This window comes from Oreochromis aureus, linkage group 10 (assembly GCF_013358895.1).
Source record: "Oreochromis aureus strain Israel breed Guangdong linkage group 10, ZZ_aureus, whole genome shotgun sequence".
Classification (NCBI taxonomy): Eukaryota; Metazoa; Chordata; class Actinopteri; order Cichliformes; family Cichlidae; genus Oreochromis; species Oreochromis aureus.
Window position 1 is genome coordinate 13,766,992 of NC_052951.1, and position 13,615 is coordinate 13,780,606.

Consider the following 13,615-nt stretch of genomic DNA (forward strand, 5'->3'; position numbering starts at 1 on the left):
CCTGCACGTGGTGCCGGCTGAGCCATCGTGTTAATAACGCGAAGTATCCTAAATACTGTTCCGGGAAAGGCGGTCACCGCACTGATGTGCAATTTTTTTCTGTTGTGATCTAAGATTGTGATCATTCTGATTTTGAATGAGTATTAAAGGCATTTTTTTGGTTTTCGTGATTCATTGTCGGATTGCAAGCGATCGCATTAAGGCCGGTAGTGGTGTTCCTACGCTGTTCCTGGTTAATGTAGGTCAAAGCAGTGACGGAAGGGTGTCCTCCGTTGAACCCGCGGTATTAATCCACATCGCAGTCCTGCAGATGGCGCGCACAGTCAACTGAGAGTGCCCTGGGTGCTCACCGCGGTGCTCGCACAACAATATCCGTACGGAGCCTACCCAGCTTCCGAGATGGCGATTGTCTGAAGCAGCACCTCTGTCTCTCCAGTACAGCTGGAGGGTTTTGCACGCAAAGTTCAAGAGTGCAGCTTTGCTTAAAGAGAGTTTTTATTTATTTATTTATTCGTTTGAACATCCCTCTTCACCCAGCAGCTCAGCTCGGGACGCAGGACGGTTTGTCACATGGGGCTAACCTTAGTTGACCTCTTTGTCAAGTAAAAAGCTTGTCTTTCAAGAAGCAGGGAAGCTTACACTGAACACTCCGTCCACTGCGCACCCTAATCACACACATACATATTTTATTTAAAGTATCTGTTATACACTACCTTCTACGTGGTTCATTATTCCGATGTGAACTACAGACAAGCGTGTGCGCACACACGCACACCTGTCACTGTCTAGACAGGGAGGGGGGCATTAAGGCGGTGGGTGCGGGGAGGTTGGGGGGTGGATGGGGTGGGGGGGGATCCCACATGACCCATTACTGCTTTTTTTTCTAAGGCAGCCAGAATATATCTCAAGGCACTGGATAATGACAAAAAAATCAACAACAACAAAAGGGGAAAAGCAGCGGCTCAACCAAATCTGATTGGCCGGCTGAACCGACACCGTTTTTTTCCCCCTGCTCGCAAACCCGAGGTCAGCTCGGGACGTTAAAAAATAAATAAATGAGAAAATAGAAATGCGTAGAAAGTAGAAGACACGGCAGACAATCTAGCTTGTTGGCGCTGGAGGTGAGCGACGGCGCCGGCGTCCAATGGGAGGCGTCGGCGCAGCTGGCTCGCGGTACAGGCAGAGGCGGCGTCCAATCAGAAGTTCAGACGCGTGATGGACGTGTAACCGACAATTCCCCCTGTCCTTCTTCATCCCAAAGTGGGGGATTGATTTCGGAGTTCATTCACATTTGCGAGCGCAGAGATTTTAAAACTGTTGGCGCTGAAAGCCACGTAATAAAAATGCGTGAATTACATTAAAAAAAACAGAAGAAGAAGAAGTGGGGGGATTTATGGGTTCAGGAAGAGCTTCGCCTGCTTTTTATCGTCACTGCGAGCCTGTTTAACCCTCATCCTTTTACAGGCACCGCTCACTTTCACAGCCCGACTTCCACTTATATAAACTGCCGTGCTGCTGCTTAGGCAGTGGCAAATGAGTAGGTTGAACGCTATTAGCCCGCTACAACTACTATTACTACAACTCCTACCACTTCCAGAGAGCCATAATGGAGCCGGTTTGACCGTCCCACCGCGCTCCCTGCGATTGGGGCGCAATAATGTTGACGGATTTCTGATCCAACCCAAGACAGTGCACTGTTCTTCCAATAGCAGCTTTAAGTGAAAAGGCGTGCCTGCCCGTTCACCCCCCCCCCCCTTCCCTTCTCCTCCTCCTCCACCACCACCCCTCAAAGTACTCGATGTATAGTTAAAAAATGGGAGGGCACACTTGAACCGAGCTGCTCTATGAAGGTAGGCTGCAGCGTGTGTTTATTGATGAGATGAAAAGAAGATGGAAGTGAGAAATGAAACAAAGTAAGGGAACATATTAAAAGAAGAAGGAAAAAAAAGACATCAACTCAGCGCGCTTCGTCAGGGGGGGGAACGCCGTGGAAACGCTGTCGCCACTTTTTTTTTCTTCTTGTGAACGAGCTTCGAAGTGCAGGTAAGAAATTGAGAGAAAAGTAGGAAAAGGGATGGGTCTTTACAACATCTCTGCCGCTATTATTAGAGAGAGAGGGAGCGAGAGAGAGAGAAGGGGGGGAATACAAGGAATTTCCTCTATCGGGGATTAAAACATGCTCGCTGACTTTCGGGTGAAATGCATGAAAATGCCACTCACTTCCCATGTAGTTGTGGCTGGCTTTACCAGCCCCCCAGAAATCTCCGCAAACATTGGAAACTTCATTCTTTGGAGGGTCACGAACGTTCAATAAACGTGATGCCAGCGTCCGAAATGTAGCCTAATGAAACGAGCCCCTTGCGTTAGATTAGAGGAGGAAGGGGGTGGTGGTGGTAGGTAGGTAGGGGTGAGGGTATTCAGTTTTGGCTGCCAGGGGGTTTTGTTGTCCATCTATATTCGACTACCAAAAAACGCGCTGCCCTGGCGTGACGCAAGTTTGCCATCTGTCATTATTCTGACTGTGCCCCCTTTACTTTTAGATTTACCCGTGAGCCGGACAGCCAGAGAGGTGGTGGTGGTTGTAGTGGTGGTGGTGGGGGGGACACTTGAGAACAATACTACTCCGGTCAAAGTGTGTTCACAGGTCTGTTTCTCTCAATCAGCGAAAGCCTGAGCGATGCTCGCGGGCTGCCTGCTCACATTTTACACACTGTGAGCCCGGAACAACTGTGGCAGGCGACGTGCGCATTTGGCTTTTAGGTCAGTTATTTGAGTCAGAGGAAACACGTTTCCTTATTGCATTTTTTCCCTTCTTCTTCTCCTTCTTACCGCTCTTACATACTCTCACTAGAAAACTGTCTTAAATGCATTTCAGTTTGTTAAACTTACCGGGAGAGGTGTTTTTTTTTTTTTGTGCACGCGTGAAATCTATCCTTGGAGCGAAGCGGCTCACACGGAGACAGATGTCTAGCCTACATTTTTTTTTTTTTTTTTTTTTTTTTTTTTGTGAATTAATATCATTACGCCGTTGCATTTATGAGATGGGGTTACGTTCAGATGTGCTCAGCAGGCGAGGGGAGGCTGGCTAATATTGTGTCTGGAGGTAAAGCAATACTGCAGGTCCAGTTTCTGGGATAAATAAGAACTGGATCTGGTGGGACTCTTTTGGTCTGGATTTTGGTGCCATGTTTCTCCCAAAAATAAAAGCTCACTTTAAACTGTCGCAATCGCTCCCTCCCCCCCTTTTTAAATTCATACCCTACAGTAGATTTAAAAAAAAATGTTTACCATGTGAGGCTGGCCTAGATACGAAGCCATGCTCTGGTGTAATTAAAGTTGCAAGAGAGGCTCTCTGTGTTCCTTTTGAGACATTTTGTTGCAAAATATTAATGGGCAACTCGTGATTCCTTCGCTCTTCCTTGTTACATGGCAGCACAGCGGCGCTTCGCCTCTTGATTAAAGTCAAAATCTGTGTAGTGTTTGCGTAAAAAAAATAAAAATAAAAAAATATATATATATAGATGCGTGCATATGTGTGTGTATAGATTAATATACGCGGATGAATTTACTGAAAGGGCCACGGAGAGTTCATCCCGAGCAACATGTCAGTCCTTTAGGGCTCTCTCCGTGCTCGATCGCGAGCGTGCACGCGCGCGCGTGTGACTGGGAGATGGACAGGGGCAGAGAGCGTGCATGCATGCGTGTGTGTGTGTGTGTGTGTGTGTGTGTGTGGCAAACAGATGTTGTCCCAAAGCGCTCGGCTTTGTCAGATAAAGAGAGTAATACGGCGTGTCCTTGTGTCTAACGCGAGCGCCGCTGATAGTTTCTATAATACAGCACGTTCCGTGTCTGATTAATAGCCACAGACCCGGCTGGAGCCCGGGAGTTGTTCCCAGGTATAAAGCTTTGCGTCAACGCATTAGTCATGTCACAGGTTGGTGTTGGTTTGGTCAGTGAATAGCCCCAAACAAGAGACCGGTCCCGGGTTTGACAGGCACGAGACAAACGCCGCGTCCACGTCCTTAAAGCGCACACTCGATCTGTGGATGTGCACCTGTGTGTGTGTGTCAGAGCGTGTGTAGGATTTTTTCTTTCTTTCTCTCTTTCTTTTTTTTTACGATTCTGCGTTTACCTCTGTTTTTTTCACTTTTGTTGTGATCACTTCCTCCTGCCCGCCTTCATTCAGAATATGCCTCCACAACGTAAATGACTTGCTTGTCTATAGGCTCGGTTACGTAATTGGTGGCAGCACTGGATCATTTGTTTTCTGAATGGACACATTTGGAAAACACGGAGCTGAGCGTGCAGCATGTTTGTAGGAGAAATGCAACATTTCCTTCACCCCCCCTACACACACACCCACCCCACCCTCCTCCCCCCTCCTTGATGTGAGACTTCAGCCAGGCATAATTGCAATTCTGTCCCATGAATTAGAGCACGCTGATTTGACAGGTTGCATGTGGGTGAGGAAATAATGAGAAAGTAAAAATTATATTGTCACAATGTGTACACTGAATTGAACGCCCTTCATCTGAAAAGAAACTCAAAAATTATAGTAACCCCCCCCCTCCAAAAAAACCCCCCAAAAAGGCGTAGCACCTGCATTTGTGGACATTTTATTGTTTTGATGAATTGGAGGGTACTTGTCTTGGCTGTAAGTGAGCTCTCGCCATGGCTTGATGTCAAAAACTCTTGTTTTATCACCACAGAGGTGTACAGGAGCTGCTGAGCGAGGGTAAGCCATTATGTGCTTTGGGAGTGTTTGTAGTCCGAGGATCAGGTGCCCGGTTTCATCTCAGTTAAGTCAGGAACGGGTATTTACATGTATAAATTCCACACACATTAATATTCACAGGGTTTGAGCCATTGCCATTTGCCCACTTTCTGTGTCACGGCTCAAACCCACCCATGACTAATGAATATTTAAGAGTATGTCTGCACATCAAGGAAAGTGGTTATTGTGTGAGGAAACCCAGCAGATAAACTGTACACCTATACTCACATGGAAGAAAGAGGCTGTGTGTGTGAGTGTGTGTGTGTGGAAGGGGTGGGGGGTGATCAGTTAATCCACATGCGGCAATCAATCCCAATTTTCTTTTGGCTTCAGCATCCTTCACTCGTCTCCGCTGTAGCTTGTCACCGTCTCTTCACATTTGCCAGTTTATTATTATTGACCAGAAAACTGGCGCAATGTGTGCCCAGCATTCAGTTTTGAAGTGTTTTTGACTGATTTAGTCACGCTTTCACACATTTTCTCCCACCTGATTATTTGGGTTTACTCAAGTGAAAATGTGTAAGGGTACCATGCTGTACTAATGTAATAAGTGCTTCTTTGTAAGACACATATAACTAGGAAAAAAAAAACAATCATCTTGTACTGTACATGGACACAGATGGTAGGTCAGATTTCCAAAAAAAAAAAAAAAAAAATTAAGTGAAATAAAGGCACTGATGCCCAAAAAGACAAGATAGAGACATCTTTCTGAAGCCTCCGCAATGCTTCATTGGTTGTTGGTATTCCCACGCCATTCAGCTATCTTCACCAGGCTGTTACCAGGTAAACGTGGTGGTCCCAAACTTACATGATTATATTTATAAATATTTGAAAGAATCATATTGTTGCAGTGCAGTTGCCCTGAAATGTTTTTTTTTGGCCTTGGGAGCTACACTATGTAGTGAAACGGACTGGAGAGGTGTGGGAGGGCGTGTAGCGCTGGTCATGAGAGGAATTCACCTCGCTCGTTCTGCCATGTGTACTCTGTATTTATAATTTTATTTTGGAAAGTCTACATTTGGCTGCAAATTCTGGCATGTGCTGGCAATACAACGGCAATCAAATGAACCAAATAAAATTCCTCCTCGCAGTAATGGCGAGCCTTTACAGATGAAGTAAAATCGATACTGTAATTTAAACTAAAATTTCAAGTCAGGTCTTTACCATCGTATGACAGCAGACTTGCACTTGAGTCCATTGTGGCACTTTGTCTGGCTCAGTTGAACATATTTGGCAGCCATTTTGGGAATGCAGCAGAGATCCATCGATATAACAAGCCACTTTGTGGATTGCATCCAGAATGTCACAGTGCTTGTTAACTGCTTGGCCTTTTTGTCTCAGGCAGAGTTTATCTTTTCCCAGCTTTTTATTTTTTTTTTTTCCCTCCCTGTATGATACTCGTTAGATGAATATTCCCCCCTTTGGAGTAAGGCTCATCTTTGATGTGATTGCCAACAGAGACTGTTTTCAGGTGCACATCTTAAAGTTAATAAGTCTTGTAATTAACTACAGAGTAGCCTTTAAGCCTTTAATAGACTTTAAGCTTAAGGATTTGGTTTTGTTTAAGAAGAACGAATAAAGTTTCTCACCTTATGTTTATTGGTAAGACTCCTGTTTTACAGCATTTGCAGCTGTAACGCAACATTTGAGTCCCCAGCTGCCATGGTAACCCCAGAAAAACTCAGGTGCCTCTAAAGTATCAGTGATTAAATTATTTTCCATTTCTATTTTCCTTGTATCCCGTGATCCTAGTAAAATATAATGATAGTTCTTCCTTGCTGGATCGTTGGATTACGCTTTGCAAACTAAAAATTGTTGGCAGGCTAGCTACCTCCTGGCTAACTGGCTTGGATCCTTCTACCCACAAATCACCCTTTCCACACATTACATGCTTCTCTTTATATTATATTATTTTTATCCCTGAATATACAAATCAATCACAAAACCTATTGACAATCTGCACAGGCTGCCTTTGTCAGTAAGGAATGAATTTCCCCGTTAGCTGCATAATGCAACACAAAAACACTGTTACAGTGTGTTATGGGGATTTCCTCCCAGCTATAAAGCAAGGATTGAACACAAAATCACTTGTTTAAAGGGAAGAAAATTGTATTTAGTTATTGAAGATGTGGCCAAGAAAGCATAAAAATATTTTGGAATCAAATGAGAGGCTTTTATTTATTTATTTTTTTAAAAAGAAACCCAATCAGGGTATATTATCCATAAATAATATTTCAGGAATATCTACAGCTTCAGACTGGCTCTTTTTCTTCTCCTTCTTTTAAAATTCACTGAGTTGTTTTTTTTGTTTTGTTTTTTAATAGTGCCCTTTTAGTTAATATGCAATCAGAACTTTTATTAAACCTTAACTGAACCTGGTGTGACTTTAAGATCGTGCAGCATAAAAACTTTATGACGCGTTTTTCAGTTTTCAAAGGACTTTTGTTTTGGAATCTTCCCTCCCTGCAAGTATCACAGGAATGCGTAATGAAAGCACAAATTGAGCCTGAATAAGTATTTGCCAGTGTTACAGCCGGTCGTCAGTAAGCTTTTGTTCGGTTATAAAACTTTATAAAGTCTCATGAAACCCGCTTACTATCCTTACTTCCTGCATAGCTTCATAGTATATGGTTTTAGATTTAAATGTTTACTTTCTCCAAAGTAAAGCAAAATCTAAAAGGAGCATCCCACAGGGGAGAGACTCATCACACACTTGCCGTCGGATAAGAACGTTTTATTTTAATGTTTACACATGAACTTGGTACAGGACCAGAATTAATATTAGCCTGCTCACACGATAAGAAACATGTTTATTATTCTTAAGATTTTTTTGTATGTTGTCATTTAAAGTGCAATGCCAGCTGCTTTGTTTTTGCAGTTGCGGTCCCCTTGTATCACATGTATACAGTATATACATTACAAACATGGTGGGTATGATCATGTGTTTCCATTACACTCTCTTGGTTCATGCAGTTGTTATCAAAGCTTTTATATTTGTGCTGCAAGAGCCAAGTCTCATGTGAGAACTTGATCAGAAGTTATTTCACAACAAGCACGAAAGAGTTTCTTTTTTTTTCTTCCTTTATTGAAGATGTTTAAACTTCTTTAGAACTCATTTTAATAACGTGTCTTAGAAACGTTTATTTTGTCGTTTGCATGGAAGGAGCATTTAAACCTAATTAATGTTCTTTCTCTTTAAACACACAAGCAGGCCTAGGTATTCAACTGATGTGAAAAATGTATCCTGGATTCTAATAGCAAAGTTGTATGTTTGCCAAGGTGCATGTGTGTCCTCAGTTCACCCTGCTGCCCATATGGTTTTCTACAAGTCATGGTGAGCTCACTGCCTAGCTGAAGGGGAAAGTATCTAAAGAGAGTATGAGAAAACAGCAAAAAGCAGTAGCGTCCTTTGTAAGTTTTTCAGCTTTTCACAATAAATATAAGCGCTGTAAGTTCTCGGCTTCATTCTTGGCATCGAGGAGACTTTTTAAGCCTCATTCCACTAAACTGTACTCACACCAGCCAAAATGTTAAGATTGTGCACACTCTCGCTCGAGGTACATTGGTATGCACTGTGCTTTGGGTAAACTAAGGGGGAATTATTTTATTTACACAATAGTATTTGTGTTGTGGTTTTATCAAATATTACGTTTGCTGAAACCTTAGAGTATTTCCACATAATCTAAAACTGTATTTTCTTTCTTTTTTTATTGAGTAAGTCATTAGTTGTTTTTTTTCCTTGTCTTTTCTTTTCTTTTTTTAAAATACAGCCTTAGGAAATCACTGTCAGGTATTTTTCTTATTGAAAGAAAATCTTTAAATTTTTCTCTTGCATTTTCATCTTGAAAAGGCATAGCTGTTCTTATACCATCCATGTTATTTATTGCCCTGAATTGTATCTATATCAAGACACGTTTAGGTTTTGAAGTCTGAAAATAATAGTTAATTTGTCTAACAGCTTTTTGTTTTAATGACTAGTAAAGTATAGATTGTCTTTTTTTTTTCTTATTATTATTAGGACTGTTGGTTTAGGTGACAAAGAAAATGCATGCCTAACCTGTTCAACGACAACCAGATGGCAAGGCAAATGTTCAGTTTTATCCGAGTTGCCAGGTTTGTTGACAATAAGTTTGACATTTATCAAGTGACACAGTGGGATCGTTCTAGTGACGTTGGTAACACCCGCATTACATTTTTAATGTAGATGCGGTCCATGTGTCTCCATGAGATAGTTGGGCGGCTTGAAATCCAGTGCAGTGGTTTCTGGTTGTGGCAGCAGTGGGACAGTGGGTGTCACTGCACGTGAAAACGTCCATACATGACCTTGTGGCAGCTGCTATGTGAACTCACATTAAGCTCTTTTTTTTATGTTTTCTGTGAACAGGTTAAACAACATGAATCCAATTCAGAGTCTTTCACTGGAGTGAGCTTTTCTGCTGGCTAGTGTCTAAACAATCATTCATTCATTCACAAAGTATGTTTCTTATTCCCACTTCTCTTTAGGCTCACTCCCAACATGCATTTATAGGAAGGAAGGTCACACAAATAGACAAAGACACACATAGCTATTGTACGTACCCTGTTAACTTTACCTAACACACAGTCACATGACCAGGAATAAAGGCATATGCATTCCCGAGCCTCTCCATCAAACCGTGGCACCACAAATGACTTAGAAGTGGCACATTTGTTACATGACCTGCCGAAAATACTCACAGGCCTGTGGCATGATTTTTATAGTAATATTACCAGAAACAGCTGATCAGCTTAGGTTACACTCTGGGGCTTATGAGCTATAGATTGTTACCATCAACGATAATAATTCTGCTGCATTCAAAAGACCACACTGACCAACAATTCATGAGCATTAGCAAGGCCAAAGGGCCAGAGGATTATCATAAACGGAGCTGATATTATCGGCGCTTTGTGCTGAGGTGACCCTGTAGTCTCTCTGCTTTTTTTTTCTACATTAAAACAGATCAGAGAGGACAACCTGGGCCACACTAAAATGTACAAGGAACAATAGGAAGTGTAGCAATGGTGAACACGCAAATATCTTGTTGTGTTGACAGTGACACATTGCACAGCAACAAACAACGCAAGCCATGTAAGGTAATGGAAATACGTTACAAAGCAAGTGTGGTTTGCTCTATAATTACAAATTACAGCATTGTACAGCTCCACCAGTTGTTGTCTTTGGAAAACATAAGGAAGTCCAGTAAGAAAAGCAACATTGTCAGCATCACTTAAACGCCTTTTAAATCAATTTCCCTACTTTAAATATGATCGATCTTGGAGAAGACTTTACTGCTAATGGCATTTTTTATTTTTTGGGCACCAACAAAGCAAACAGGAAATGGAAAGACCAGAAATTAATGAGTGTGTTAACAGCTAACACATCAGGTGGTAAAAATCTATTTTAAAAAAACCCAGCCAAACAGCTACCATCAGCTCATTTGACATCATTTTAAAAACATATAGTCATCCTCACGGTCACACAAGGACACAAGAAGTGGTTATGTATATGCAACCTCTGATATGCTATAGAACTTGTATAACCACACTAACTGGTGTTCCTTACATAGTATTTCCTGATGTCACTGTTGAGAAAACAACAAGCATAAAAAAACAGGCTTTCCAGGCAATGCACAGCCCCATTTTGAGATTATACTGTCCAAAGGTTTGACACTAAATTGGACTGTGTTAGTAGAAGCCTTACATGTGATTCCCATGAAGCTCATAAGCTTTGTTTTGTCACATGTCCAAGTTTGCATATTTTTCTTTAAACTTCTCCATTTACTCCTTTGTTTCCTCCAAAAGGTGTATTTACTGAGTAAGAGGGTGTGGCTTACAGTGTCGTTGCAGTGTGAGCAGTAGTTTCTTAAAACGACTGTACTCATCATAAATGCCCGACGAGAGCTGATTCCCTCTTTACATGAATGATCTTATTGTCCTTATGCGAGCCCTGTTTTCACGAGGGACCGATGACTTATCTGTATTTCGAGTGTGCTGCTCTGAAATTTCAGTCAGCTCAAATGTCTAAATAACGTCTAGAGATTAACACAAGGCCGAAAGAGTGGAAATCTTTAGTTTTTGGCCTTTCCCTGAGTGCTTGTGAAATTCTGTAGTTGGCTTGCTTAACAAGTTAGTCTTGCAACACGCTATTGTATGGATGAAATTTCTTAATGTGGTTAGATTGCCACCCCTTGATGGATTACCAGAAAACCTTACCTATGTGCCAATTTTTGTTTAAGTCATTAGCTCTAAATCACATTGCTCAGCCTGCAGACCAGTGGATCAGACCAGCACTTGGTCAAAGCGTGTTTAGGGCACGGTTGTGGTCGGCAGTGTTTCAGTGCGTCAGCATTGCACTTTTAGATGGGTCATATGTCAAATGATCTGATGAGACATATATAATCATCTGTATTTACTACACAACAGCTTGCCAAACTAAAAATAAACTAAACACTGCTAACATCCATATGGCTACAAATAAGGACAGCATGCTTCCATTAAGTCTTCTGGATTTACCATCTTATTCACATAATGAGGCAAATCTGTGCTTGAAGACAGTATGTTGAAGATATCGCCGGTTCACCTGAATAATGAGTCAGTTTTATTTCATCCCAATGCCATTTGTATTGTTGTTGCCGTAGCTACAGGCTGAAGAAATATGTTGCATCATGAAACTATTTTTTCTTTTGCAATGACCATTTTCTCTTTTTTTTCCTGCTAGCATGTTAGCAGTTTTGTACCATGTCTTTTTTTTTTGGAGCCCGGTGAATCTCTTTAAACGGCAAACATTGTGCTTGTGCTTGCCAGAGAGAGAGGGTAGGTTGCTGACCCTTGAAGCAAAAGCAGCTAGCGGAACAGCTGACCTGCTTAAAGCACCCTTGTGCATTTGTGAAAGTTCAGCTCTGTGCTGGACCATCACCGCGCTGGCTCGTGCACCCTCGTGCAGCTGCTGTGAAACCTCATGGTACAGAACTTCTGAAGTTGCTGACTATTCCACGCACGCACAGTCGAGTAGTGATTTAAAGTCGCTGCTAGCAGTTAAATCATTAGTCAGGCTAACTTAAAGGTTTAAATTTTACAGAGCGAAGTGCCATTGTGGAGACACTAACCGTAACTGATGAAAGAAGGCTTTACTGTTTAACCACAGCACGTATGTGTGCTGTCTTTGAGAGGCAGGACACCTTGAAAGCGCTGCATGTGAAACCCGGCTTTACATAAAACTTATGTGAGCATCTTTTTTTTTCTGTTTTTCTAGCTCTAAATACAGATGAAACTGTGGTTTCACTGTGTTTGGTCTCGCTATAGTGACAAACATAGTGTACTCTTAACCCTTAACACATCCAGAGCCTGCTTTGTTCGTTATTGTGTTAGAGCTGCGCGCTTCTTCACAAAGGTCCTGCACAGTCCCCTCGTAATTCAGCACAAACGCCTGTTTTTTGTTTTTTTTTTCCCCTTGTTTACGTCTCAAGGATAGAAAGTCAGGAGATGCTTTATTTTCTTTTGAAGATGCACAAGTGTTCCTCAAAGCTACACAGTCCAATTTTTGAGAATAGAAACATATGAATAGAGGCATACACGCTGATATTTCTTGACGAGCTGAATGTATTAACTGCTCTTTATCATGATACACTAGTAATAGACAGAGAGGTCCTATATGAGCAGCTGTGTAGGTTCGTGAAGATCTCTTAATGGCCTGTGAGGTCCTTTTTTGGAGAGGCAAAATGTCCTTGACGTGTGTAGTAGCTGTAGAGAGGCAGTTGCATTGGACACTTGTGCCTAAATGATAACTCTTGAATTTAGCATTATCTGCTTCGGGGGTTAGAGGTGTTTTGGAGACTATCATATGAGTAGTCAGATGGTTCTTTTTGGTCAAATGCTCATTAACAAAAGCAGAGCCATTTGCCAATTCTGAGATATTTTTTTTTCTGTTCCATCACCAAAGTGACTGCCGTCTTTAATTTTAATGGCCGTAAGCCAGCAGTGGCTGTTTGTCCCCCTCCCACCTCCCCCACTCCCCACCCCATCCTCTTCATAAAATACAATATGAAAAAAAATACTGATAGCACTAATTCACAAGTGTTTGTGTGGACTTTGTGTGAAAAAAAAGTATATTAGAAGTAGATTATCCTCCCATCTGTAAGTGTACAATGGATCTGCTATGGATAACGGGTGGCGGTGGGTGTGTTTTTGACAGAAAGTGACGAAGTTGAACAAGCTGTCCTGTCAAAAAATACTTTAACTGTCCTCCACTTGAATTGCAGTATTTATTGTTATTTATGTGCTAGAGGAATTTATTTGAAAGCCGCACATCCTGTCACATTGAGTGGCTTTCTGTTGGGCTGAATATGTTAACACATTAATATGCTGCGCTACTGGAGACATTTCAGTGGAACTAAAGATTCGCGGCGTGATTAAATTAAGGGGAACGTAAAGAGTTAACAGTAGTTGCAGTTAGCATATGATGCACACAAATGCATGAACAATATAGTCATTGAAGCAATTTCAGCTGAAGAGAGGCTATAACATTATAGTGATGTAATTACTTTACAATGCTTTGACCAAGAAGGAAGGAATTCGAGAAAGGAAAAGTGTTGTAAATTTCTGTATTTTCATGTTTTGAAACCGTTCCTGGTCTTGAGTTTAAAATCGAAAGTACAGTTTTGAAGGAGGGATCTCTGGTACGCCTCCGTTTTTAGGTGAAATGGCAGTTCAAAGTTCAAAAGGCGTGTCATGTTTCATAATAATAGTTGCGTATCAAGTCTATTTTAAACACGCTATAATTATCAATGATTTGCACTCGAATCATTCAAACTATTTCACCGGTTC

The 13,615-nt window shown here is 41.7% G+C and overlaps 1 protein-coding gene across 1 annotated transcript in view; it reads left to right on the forward strand.

The window, feature by feature from the left end:
- Positions 1-1,811: 1,811 nt before the first annotated feature.
- zbtb20 (zinc finger and BTB domain containing 20) overlaps positions 1,812-13,615 on the forward strand; it is a 33,753-nt gene continuing 21,949 nt past the window's right edge. Inside the window, exon 1 of the mRNA XM_031759940.2 lies at positions 1,812-2,043. The gene's annotated coding sequence lies outside the window, so the exon portion shown is untranslated. The remainder of the gene's footprint in view (positions 2,044-13,615) is intronic.